The 12751-nt window shown below is 39.4% G+C and overlaps 1 pseudogene; it reads left to right on the top strand.

Moving 5' to 3' along the window:
• The window catches only part of LOC121581364, a 51213-nt pseudogene that overhangs the window by 26651 nt on the left and 11811 nt on the right, over positions 1-12751 (top strand).

Genomic DNA, 12751 nt, shown 5'->3' with positions numbered 1-12751 from the left:
GATTGTCCAGTTCCATTCCCTAGTGAGAAAAACTATGACGACAAAGAGATATAGTGAGCTCCAAAAGTATTGGGACAGTGACACATCTTTTGTTATTTTGGCTCTGTACTCCAGCACTTTGGATTTGAAATTATACAATGAGGTTAAAGTGCAGACTGTCAGCTTTAATTTGAGGGTATTGTCATCCATATCGAGTAAACCGTTTAGAAATTAATGCACTTTTTGTACATAGTCCCCCATTTTAGGGGACCAAAAGTATTGGGACAAATTAAATTATGTTTGTATTAAAGTAGTCAAAGGTTTAGTATTTGGTCCCATATTCCTAGCACACAATGATTACATCAAGCTTGTGACTCTACAAACTTGTTGGATGCATTTGCTGTTTGTTTTGGTTGTGTTTCAGATTATTTGTGCCCAATAGAAATGAATGGTAAATAATGTAGTGTCATTTTGGAGTCACTTTTATTGTAAATAAGAACAAAATATGTTTCTTAACACTTCTACATTAATGTGAATGCTACCATTATTACGGATAGTTCTAAATTAATCATGAATAATGATGAGTGACAAAGGTACTAACTGTAAGTCGCTCTGGATAAGAGCGTCTGCTAAATGACGTAAATGTAAATGTTACAGACGTACAAATATACTATATACAGTTGAAGTCGGAAGTTTACATACACCTTAGCCAAATACATTTAAACTCAGTTTTTCACAATTCCTGACATTTAGTCCTAGTAAGAATTCCCTGTTTTAGGTCAGATCACCACTTTATTTTAAGAATGTGAAATGTCAGAATAATAGTAGAGAGCATGATTTATTTCAGCTTTTATTTATTTCATCACATTCCCAGTGGGTCAGAAGTTTACATACACTCAATTAGTATTTGGTAGCATTGCCTTTAAATTGTTTAACTTGGGTCAAACGTTTTGGGTAGTCTTCCACAAGCTTCCCACAATAAGTTGGGTGAATTTTGGCCCATTCTTCCTGACAGAGCTGGTGTAACTGAGTCAGGTTTGTAGGCCTCCTTGCTCGCACACGCTTTTTCAGTTCTGCCCACAAATGTTCTATAGGATTGAGGTGTGGGCTTTATGATGGCCACTCCAATACCTTGACTTTGTTGTCCTTAAGCCATTTTGCCACAACTTTGGAAGTATGCTTGGGGTCATTGTCCATTTGGAAGACCCATTTCCGACCAAGCTTTAACTTCCTGACTGATGTCTTGAGATGTTGCTTCAATATATCCACATAATTTTCCTTCCTCATGATGCCATCTATTTTGTGAAGTGCACCAGTCCCTCCTGCAGCAAAGCACCCCCACAGCATGATGCTGCCACCCCCGTGCTTCACGGTTGGGATGGTGTTCTTCGGCTTGCAAGCTTCCCCTTTTTCCTCTAAACATAATGATGGTCATTATGGCCAAACAGTTCTATTTTAGTTTCATCAGACCAGAGGACATTTCTCAAAAAAGTACGATCTTTGTCCCCATGTGCAGTTGCAAACCGTAGTCTGGCTTTTTTATGGCGGTTTTGGAACAGTGGCTTCTTCCTTGCAGAGTGGCCTTTCATGTTATGTCGATATAGGACTCGTTTTACTGTGGATATAGATACTTTTGTGCCTGTTTCCTCCAGCATCTTCACAAGGTCCTTTGCTGTTGTAATGGGATTGATTTGCACTTTTTGCACCAAAGTACGTTAATCTCTAGGAGACAGAATGCGTCTCCTTCCTGAGCGGTATGACGGCTGCGTGGTCCCATGGTGTTTATACTTGCGTACTATTGTTGAACGTGGTACCTTCAGGCGTTTGGAAATTGCTCCCAAGGATGAACCAGACTTGTGGAGGTCTCCAATTCTATTTCTGAGGTCTTGGCTGATTTCTTTTGATTTTCCCATGATGTCAAGCAAAGAGGCTCTGAGTTTGAAGGTAGGCCTTGAAATACATCCACAGGTACACCTCCAATTGACTCAAATTATGTCAATTAGCCTATCAGAAGCTTCTAAAGCCATGACATCATTTTCTGCAATTTTCCAAGCTGTTTAAAGGCACAGTCAATTTAGTGTATGTAAACCTCTGACCCACTGCAATTGTGATACAGTGAATTCTAAGTGAAATAATCTGTCTGTAAACAATTGTTGGAAAAATTACTTGTGTCATGCACAAAGTAGATGTCCTAACCGACTTGCCAATACTAGAGTTTGTTAACAAGAAATTTGTGTAGTGGTTGAAAAACAAGTTTTAATTACTCCAACCTAAGTGTATGTAAACTTCCGACTTCAACTGTATACAAAGTATGTGGATACCCCTTCAAATTAGTGGATTCAGCTATTTCAGCCACACTCGTTGCTGACAGGTGTATAAAATTGAGCACACAGCCATGCAATCTCCATAGACAAACATTGGCAGTAGAATGGCCTTACTGAAGAGCTCAGTGACATTCAACATGGCACCGTCATAGGATGCCACCTTTCCAAAAAGTCAGTTTGTCAAATGTCTGCCCTGCTAGAGCTGCCCCGGTCAACTGTAAGTGCTGTTATTGTGAAGTGGAAACGTCTAGGAGCAACAACGGCTCAGCCGCGAAGTGATAGGCCACACAAGCTCACAGAACGGGACTGCCGAGTGCTGAAGCGCGTACCGCATAAAAATCGTCTTTCCTTGGTTGCAACACTCACTACCGAGTTCCAAACTGCCATTGGACTCTGGAGCAGTGGAAACACGTTCTCTGGATTGATGAATCACGCTTTACCATCTGGCAGTCTGATGGACGAATCTGGTTTGGCGGATGCCAGGAGAACGCTACCTGCCCCAATGCATAGTAACAACTGTAAAGTTTGGTGGAGGAGAAATAATGGTCTGGGGCTGTTTTTCATGGTTTGGACTAGGCCCCTTAGTTCCAGTGAAGGTAAATCTTAACACGGGGGGCCAGTATGAAAAATAAAAATAATAATGTATGCACTCACTAACTGTAAGTCGCTCTGGATAAGAGCGTCTGCTAAATGACATAAATGTATAAATGTAAATGTTAACACTACAGCATACAATGACATTCTAGACGATTCTGTGCTTACAACTTTGTGGCAAAAGTATGGGGAAGGCCCTTTCCTGTTTCAGCATGACAAAGCCCCCGTGCACAAAGTGAGGTCCATACAGAAATTGTTAATTTTACACAAATTATCATTGGGTCAGTGCAACTGGAGTTTTTTTGTACAGTAATATCCTCCTCCAGGCTAGATGGACGTCATATTGTACAATTTGTGTCTCGCCTTTTGGTAGGCCTAGATTAGATGGATTCATTCAAGACAAGGTCATTTTTTATTGATCTGTTTGTCAGTGTCAGCAGAGTAGGGTGCCTTCGGAAAGTATTCAGACCCCTTGACTTTTTCCACATATTGTTACATTACAGCCTTATTCTAAAATAGTTTTTTTTTAAAGATAATCACAATCTACACACAACACCCCATAATGACAAAGTGAAAACAGGTTTTTAGAAATTTTAGCAAATGTATAAAAAACAAAACTGAAATACCTTATTTACATAAGAATTCGGACCCTTTGCTATGAGACTCGAAATTGAGCGCAGGTGTATCCTGTTTCCATTGATCATCCTTGAGATGTTTCTACAACTTAATTGGAGTCCACCTGTGGTAAATTCAATTGATTGGGCATGATTTAGAAAGGCACACACCTCTCTATATAAGGTCCCACAGTTGACAGTGCATGTCAGAGCAAAATCAAGCCATGAGGTTGAAGGAATTTTCCGTATAACTCCGAGACAGGATTATGTCGAGGCACAGATCTGGGGAAGGGTACCAAAAAAATGTCTGCAGCATTGAAGGTCCCCAAGAACACAGTGGCACAGTTGACAGTGCATTCTTAAATGGAAGAAGTTTGGAACCACCAAGACTCTTCCTAGAACTGGCCGCCAGCAAAACTGAGCAATCGGGGGAGAAGGACCTTGGTCAGGGAGGTGACCAAGAACTCGATGGTCACTCTGACAGAGCTCTAGAGTTCCTCTGTGGAGATGGAAGAAAGATGGCTTCGGTACAAGTCTCTGAATGTTCTTGAGTGGCCCAGCCAGAGCCTGGACTTGAACCCGATCTAACATCTCTGGAGAGACCTTGAAATAGCTGTGCTGCAACGCTCCCCATCCAACTTGACAGAGCTTGAGAGAATCTGCAGAGAAGAATGGGAGAAACTCCCAAATAGAGGTGTGCCAATCTTGTAGTGTCATAGACAAGAAGACTAAATGCTGTAATCGCTGCCAAAGGTGCGTCAACAAAGTACTGAGTAAACGGTCTGAATACTTATGTAAATGTTATATTTCCCTTTTTTATATTTTATACATTTGCAAACATTTCTAAAAGTGTGTAGATTGATGAGGGAAAAAAACAATTTAATCAATTTTAGAATAAGGTTATAACGTAACAATGGGGAAAAAGTCAAGGGTTCTAATTACATTTTCAAATTAGTGGATTCTGCTATTTCATCCACACCCGTTGCTGACAGGTGTATAAAATCGAGTACACAGCCATGCAATCTACATAGACAAACATTGGCAGTAGAATGGCCTTACTGAAGAGCTCAGTGACTTTCAACGTGGCACCTTCATAGGATTCCACCTTTCCAACAAGTCAGTTCGTCAAATTTCTGCCCTGCTAGCGCTGCCCCGTCAACTGTTAGTGCTGTTATTGTGAAGTGGAAATGTCTAGGAGCAACAATGGCTCAGCCGCGAAGTGATAGGCCACACAAGCTCACAGAATGGGACCGCCGAGTGCTGAAGCACGTAAAAATCGTCTGTCCTTGGTTGCAACACTCACTACAGAGTTCCAAACTGCCACTGGAAGCAACTTCAGCACAATAACTGTTTGTCGGGAAGTTCTTGAAATGGGTTTCCATGGCCGAGCTGCTGCACACAAGTAATGCCAAACGTCGGCTGGAGTGGTATAAAGCTTGCCGCCATTAGACTCTGGAGCAGTTGAATTGCGTTCTCTGGAGTGATGAATCACCCTTCACCATCTGGCAGTCTGAAGGACGAATCTGGGTTTGGCAGATGCCAGGAGAACGCTACCTGCCCGAATGCATAGTGGAATAATGGTCTGGTTTTTTTTCATGGTTCGGGCTATGCCCCTTAGTTCCAGTGAAGATCAATCTTAATCCAACAGCATACAATGACATTCTAGACGATTCTGTGCTTCCAACTTCGTGGCAACAGTTTGGGGAAGGCCCTTTCATGTTTCAGCATGACAATTCCCCCGTGCACAAAGTGAGGTCCATACAGAAATGGTTTGTCGAGATCGGTGTGGAAGAACTTGAGTGACTTGCACAGAGCCCTGACCTCAACCCCATCGAATACATTTGGGATGAATTTGAAGGCCGACTGCGAGCCATGGTCTGTGCCCGACCTCACTAATGCTCTTATGGTTGAATGGAAGCATGTCCCCTCAGAAAATGTTCTAACATCTAGTGGAAAGCCTTCCCAGAAGAGTGGAGGCTGTTATAGCAGCAAAGGGGGGACCAACTCCATATTAATGGCCATGATTTTGGAATGAGATGTTAGTCGAGCAGGTGTCCACATACTGTTGGTCATGTAGTGTATAAAGTGTAGTAGAATTGCATGAAATGTGTTTATCAAAGGCCACATTTTCCCGTGCAAAGGAAAGCAACATTTCTGATATAGCCTATAGGCCTATGCCACTATGCACTCAGCCATGCACAGTGATTAGATTGAGTTATATTAATAGCCTAATAAATTATGACTATCCAAACTACTCATCACATTAGGAATAATAGGCTTACATTAGGAAAAAAAATTCTGTGACAAAATTGCTTCCCAAAACTTGAAACTCACGCGCAGCCTATGAGGGAGATGCATGCTAATAGTTAGACTACAAGTTATTTAGCTAGCTAATGTTGGGCTAACTTAGTGTCTTTCCTGCCTTGTTAGAGCAGCTAAATACTGCACAGAAATTGACCATGGTGATGAATCAACTAGTTTTAGGCACTGTTATCATGTAGCTTGGGGTAACCACTCAGCTGTTTTTGTCAGAGGATTGATGCGGTGGTCTTCTAACATGGCTGCCAGGAGGCGTCCTACGTCACCTGGCAACCCTCTATAAGAAAGAGTTCAAAATCTCTCTGCCAATATCATCTAGTTTTCAGTTTTCCTCTCCCAACACAGACAGTGTAGCAAAGTTCTTGTTTGAGAAATTGTTCTTTGCTAAGAAGCTATTTGTTTATTTTTACCATTTTAATTTAAAACAATCACGGTAAGGTACTTAATTGTGACCCAGAAATGATATGATACTGAGATAAAAATGACTGAATTGGACCTATAAAAACAGGCAATATGGTGATCAGTTGACTCTAAAAAGTTTGTACTGTTTGCTTCTGTTAACCACATTTTAAGGAAATATCTTTGTCTTTCTGACAGGGATTCTTCAGAAGGACCATCAGACTGAAGTTGGAATATGACAACTGTGACCGACACTGTAAAATACAGAAGAAGAACCGCAACAAGTGCCAATACTGTCGCTTCCACAAGTGCCTTGCTGTGGGCATGTCCAACAACGGTAAGAACTTAGTCAGTCCCTGAGTGTCCCAGTATATAATAGTATATAAAATAGTAGTGTAATAAAGCTCGCTAGACCACCCGAGAGGTGGGGCAAGTACTGGATTGAGCAGAGTAGCGTGACTCTGCCACCACCTTTGTTTGACTGGTATGGTCCAGCTTCAGAGGATAGGACACACCAAAACTCAACACAGAAATAGCAAACAATGATTTTTATTGTATGGGACACCTTTAAATGTGCCTTTAGAGGCCATGCAATTCAGTACTCATCTCGAAAACAAAAGCAATTTAGGTCAAAAGAGTTTATACTAAGAAAGGAAATAGAAAGTCTAACAGAACAGATAGATGGCAATAAAAACTGTAACATAGAGGCTCAGAATAAATTAGAGGAAAAACAAAAAGAAATGGAGAAATTTATTCAAGAAAGATCAAGTGTAACATATTATAAAAATAAAGCAAACTGGATGGAATATGGGGAAAAATGCACAAAATTCTTTTTTAATCTTCAACATAGGAATGCTACCAAAAGAACTTAATGAAACTGGTTACAATTGACGGAGTCACCCATGATTCACCAAATGACATTTTGAAGGAAGAAACAAAGTACTTTAAGCATATGTTTTCTTTTCAGTCGCCTCCATCTCCTCTAACTGAAGCTAATTGTAGAGATTTTTTTTCTATTGATAATGTCAAATTAACAGCCACACAGAAAGACTCATGTGAAGGTGAAATTACAGAGGAGGAACTTCTGGATGCAATTAAAGACTTTAAGTCTGGGAAAACTCCAGGGTTGGATGGCATACCAGTCGAGGTATACCAAACCTTTTTTGATATACTAAGAGGACCGTTATTAGCATGTTTTAACCACTCCTATGTAAATGGTAGATTATCTGACACTCAAGAAGAAGGACTGATCTCATTATTACTGAAACAGGATACAAGTGGAAAATATAAAGATCCAGTCCATTTACAAAATTGGAGGCCCCTTACACTTCAGTGTTGTGATGCAAAAATCCTAGCAAAATGTATAGCGCATAGAATTAAAAAGGTATTGCCGGATATTATTCATTCTAATCAGACAGGTTTTTTTACATGGAAGATACATTGGAGATAATATAAGGCAAGTATTGGAAACATTAGAACACTATGGAAAATATGGGAAACCAGGCCTGCTATTCATAGCAGACTTCGAAAAAGGCATTTGATAAAGTTCGACTGGGGTTTATATATAAATGCCTGGAGCATTTCAATTTTGGAGAATCTCTTATAAAATGGGTCAAAATCATGTATAGTAACCCTAGGTGTAAAATAGTAAATAATGGCTATTTCTCAGAAAGTTTTAAACTGTCAAGAGGAGTGAAACAAGGTTGTCCACTATCGGCATATCTATTTATTGTGGCCATCGAGATGTTAGCGATTAAAATCAGATCTAATAATAATATCAGAGGATTAGAAATAAAGACCTTAAAAACAAAGGTGGCATTGTACGCTGATGATTCATGTTTTTTTTTAAATCCACAACTAGAATCCCTCCACAGCCTCATAGAGGATCTAGATACATTTTCTAACCTCTCTGGATTACAACCAAATTATGACAAATGTACTATATTACGTATTGGATCACTAAAAATACAATTTTTACATTACCATGTAGTTTACCAATAAAATGGTCTGATGGTGATGTGGATATACTCGGAATACATATCCCAAAGGAAATAAATGATCTCACTTCAATAAATTTTAATAGAAAATTAGCAAAAATAGATAAGATCTTACTACCATGGAAAGGAAAATACCTGTCAATTTGTGGAAAAATCACCCTGATTAACTCATTAGTATTATCACAGTTTACCTATTTGCTTATGGTCTTGCCTACGCCTAGCGAACAGTTTTTTAAATTATATGAGAAAAAAATATTCAATTTTATTTGGAACGGCAAGCCAGACAAAATTAAAAGAGCATATTTATATAATGAATATGAATTCGGAGGACAGAAATTATTAAATATTAAAGCATTAGACCTATCACTAAAAGCTTCAGTCTTACAAAAGTTATACTTAAATCCGAACTGGTTCTCAAGCAAATTAGTAAGATTGTCTCACCCAATGTTCAAGAAAGGCCTTTTTCCCTTTATTCAGATTACAACCTCACACTTTCAGTTATTTGAAAAGGAAATAATCTCCCAAATGTCACTATTTCTAAAACAAGCCATAGAAAGTTGGTTGCAATTTCAATTTAATCCTCCAGAAACGACAGAACAAATAATGCAACAAATATTGTGGTTAAATTCAAATATACTAATTGACAAAAACCTTTATTTTTTGACAGAATGTTTAAAAAAGGTATAATCTTTGTAAATGATATCATCGGTAGGACTGGTGGAGTTATGACGCACATGCAGCTAACAAAAACATATGGAAATGTCTGCTCTACCCAAAATTACAACCAAATAATGGCAGCATTACCGCAAAAATGGAAGAGGAAAGTGGAGGGGGAGAAAGTAAGGAACTTGTCTGTCGGCCTTGCATTAAAGAACATAATTGGTTAAGGAAAACTGTGATAAATAAAAAAATATATCAGTTTCACTTAAGGACCAAAGGATTGACAGCCGTCCCATATAGATTGCAAAATAGTTGGGAAGAGATCTTTGATGTACCGATCCCATGGCATAGTGTTTATGAACTGACACGCAAAAACGACACCGGATTCAAAAATTAGAATCTTTCAATTTAAATTATTATATAAAATCCTTGCTACCAATAGAATGTTATTTATATGGGGGATACAATCCTCCCAGCTCTGCAGATTTTGCTGTGAAGAGACGGAATCATTGGACCATTTGTTTTGGTTCTGTCCATTTGTAGCTTGTTTTTGGACACTGGTCCAGGAATGGCTAAAGGATTGCAATATTTACCTGGAACTAACCTTGCAGATAGCATTACTGGGTGATCTGAAAAGTCATAGTCAATCAATCAATAATATAATAATACTTTTAGCAAAGCTGTTTATTTTTAACTCTCAATCTGTAGAAGCAATGAGAATAGAAAGGTTCAGAATTATTGTAAAACATCACAGTACGGTTGAAATATATATGGCAAATAGAAATCCGATATGGATGGTGTTAAGAGATAGATGGGAGGTATTGAATAGAGCTGAAGGATGGGACTAATAACAAATAACAACAAATAATAACAAAGATAGCTAATAATGTAAAGCATACTGTGTCCATAATAAGTATATAGGCTGTATGTTGGGAGCTTTTGGGAAAGAGCACAGTTAGAAAGATATGGCATATAGAAGCAAACCGGATGGACATCATGAAAACGATCGGAGAGGTTGAGAGTAGAAGTAGTTCAGGAGCAAAAAATAAATAAATAATAATAATAATAATAATGATATATATGTATGTATGTATATGTATATATATATGTATATATATAATAGAATTATTGTAAAATTAACTGTGTCCATAAGGTGTAGATAGTAAGTATAGACCGGAAGTAGAGACCTGGGCATTGTTGTTCACTAATTTACTCCAAGTAGGGAAAGGATGGTGGGGTTGAAAAGTAATAAAGGGGAGTATATATAAAAAAAAAAAAAAAAAAAAAAAAATGGGGGATTGGAAGTGATGCAGACAATTACATTGATAGAAGATACAATCTATCTGCAATATTAAGCTGATCCATTCCCCAAAAAAAAAAAAAAAAAAAAAAAAAAAAACAATGATTTTTATTAGCTACAAAATTTCATAAGGCAGCGTGCATGAAATGCTAGGCGACCTACTGAATTCCTGCAGTCTCTGTAACCCAATCAGAAGGCTGCAATGAGCCGAAGAAGGTGTAAGGCACACAGGCTATTAAGTGCGATAACTTGCTAAAAAGTGAAGCTACACACACACACTAGTGAGGTATATGGTTAAGGAGAACTGAACATCCAAGGTTCTACTACTACTTCACTGCAAACTTGGCATATCCCAATGAAACACAATTGTACAAACATGCAAATTCACTGCACACAGGGGCATAATAGCCTACACACGGACCCACACCTGATAATAAAGTCATAGAACCCCCCACTTTGAGCTATGCACTGCAATCCCTGTTCTGTCCGCCCCACATAACCCATTTAACAAGACTAGGCCAATGAAAGAGGACCTAGACATAACACTGAACATTTAAATGTAACATTTAAAAACACTTAGCTCTCCTAGCTGACGGACCCCCCATGGGGCAGGGCGTGTGCACCACCGTTGGGCCGGTCGGAGTGGCAGACCGGCAGTGGATATGTATTCAAGGTGCACTGAAAAGGCTACAAACTGGACAGGAATAACAACTAGGCTATACTCGGATTCAGGTTGATCGCCGTTGTCATGACTCTCCCTGGGTGAGGATCAAAGGCCTCATATCAGCTTGGCAAATGGCCGACAACAACCAGACTCTCTTACCCACAGGGGGCTGTGCCGGTCTTGACACCTTAATACTGCCATAAATTCGAGAGGAGGAGAATCTATCTCTGACGTTCTAGTCTAGTGAAAGGAATGCCTTTGTTTCAGAGACTTTTTGCCGCCCAAAAACTTCAACATCCAACAATGAACATTGGGACAATATATTTCAACATCCAAACGTTGGGAATGATGAGAAATGGAATATAGAAAATGAATGTCTATTTTGTGATGTCATAAAAATTTTATAAAGGCGTTACAACGAAAACATTGTGACTTGAAGAGCTTTTACACTGTGTATATCAGGTATACATCCTTTACCTTGGGTAGAAAATATCAAGGAGGAAGACAATGTTTTCGTGAAGATAGGAATGTGATTTTAGCTTTCTAACAAAATCATAGTGATGATAATACTTTTGCCTCGTAACTAGCCAGGGAGCTCAGAGAGCATGTCAGTATGACGGAAACGCCCCTCTTTAGAGTCTACGACTTTCAGAATGAGACTGATATGAGGTAAATTATTAATAAATGACTGTTAAATGATAAGAGATATCTAGATATCTTTAGAGTTAATTCGGGAAACGGTAACTCGTTAAACAACTTTTCCCATGGTTCCCCAAATTCCTAATGAGTTAATTGTTATATGATTAATTTAATCTAGTAACAATTAAACATAGTAGGTAATTATTCGATAAATAATAGTCATCACAATAATGAGTCACGTCACGACACCGTAGGTTTTAGCCTGATGAATTACATAGAACAGAGGAGTGCACAAATCTTATGTTTGTGCTTTTCTAGTAACCAATTTCTGTGTTCTTTGTTTGACGACCAGACCCTTGTTTTTAGAACGAAAGATATCTCAGTTTCAAGGTCTAAGCTTAGAGAGAAGAAGCCTCGTGAGGTATTGGTCTGTCACATGTGTCATAACTCTCTCCTTGGTGAGGATCAAAGGTGCCAGATCAGCTTGGCAAATGGCTGACAGATAGCCAGACCCCCCCCGTCAAAAACTTCCGCACCTTTGACCCCGTTCCAGGTAAGCCAAACGACGCTGAGACATAGAGTATGCATTGGATGGCTACCCGAACGCTACGGGTTCTGACATGCTTTACCTGTTGAAGTGAACGTCGAATAGACACGTGACAAGGTTCATTCGTCTACAACAGCAACACGTGCAAAACGACTACGCTAAACTTGCCACGGCTTTGAAAAAAGTATTCAGTGGTTCTGCGACTCACAAACATGACAGCTCACTGGCTAACACTGTCAAACAAGCTCGGAATGAACACCCACAAGCTTACTATCATAGCCTTCATTCAGCTTACTTTGGTCTACTCACTGAAACAGGAATGGACGAGCTATTACCATTCAAACGAATGTTTCTGTCGAACATGTATTCCACCTTCATTACCTACTTACCTACACCCCACGTTGGTTTGCCAATCTCAGACCTCAGAAGGCTTGCAAGCACAGCTTTTGAGGCATCAAAAGTGCGCAAATCTAAGAGCCCTGTAATCTCGGGTTTGAAGATTGATCAGGAGCACTCACTCCAGTTACAGAGTGCATTATCAGGTATTGAAGCGTTGAGTGATGACGCACAACAACGGTTTCTACCATAAGACCACGATACCAATACCCACGCGGTCGAAATAACTGTAAAGTACGTCGCCAGGAAAACAACAACCGCTACAATCAACCTGATCGTTACGTTCCTGCACCCAACCCACACAACGTGTCAGAGCACA

This window comes from Coregonus clupeaformis, chromosome 14 (genome assembly GCF_020615455.1).
Source record: "Coregonus clupeaformis isolate EN_2021a chromosome 14, ASM2061545v1, whole genome shotgun sequence".
Lineage (NCBI taxonomy): Eukaryota > Metazoa > Chordata > Actinopteri > Salmoniformes > Salmonidae > Coregonus > Coregonus clupeaformis.
This window is presented reverse-complemented; position numbering and strand designations above follow the sequence as displayed.